We start from the raw sequence: 312 nt of genomic DNA, 5'->3' as shown, positions 1-312 counted from the left end.
TCAAAGGTCAAGCAGCCCAGAGCCGGGCGGCAGGGCGGAGAGCTCCATCACGGGTCAGTCAGAGGTGGGCCAAGGCGGGGACTGCTTCCAAGCACTGGGGGGAGAGGAGACCTTGCAGGGTCAGAGGTTAAGAGGTGGTGCCTGGAGCCTGAGTCCTGAGGCACAGGCGTGTGCACCGCCCCTGCCCCCCCACACACAGATGCTGCCCCTGCGGTCCCACCATTTCCAGAAGGTGGGCAAGAAGCCGGAGCTGACACTAGTCTGGGAGCCCGAGGACTTGGAACAGGAGCCAGTACAGCAGGTGAGGCGAGG

Source organism: Bison bison, unplaced genomic scaffold (assembly GCF_000754665.1).
Source record: "Bison bison bison isolate TAMUID 2011002044 unplaced genomic scaffold, Bison_UMD1.0 scf7180017864068, whole genome shotgun sequence".
Classification (NCBI taxonomy): domain Eukaryota; kingdom Metazoa; phylum Chordata; class Mammalia; order Artiodactyla; family Bovidae; genus Bison; species Bison bison.
Note: the sequence above shows the minus strand (reverse complement) of the source record.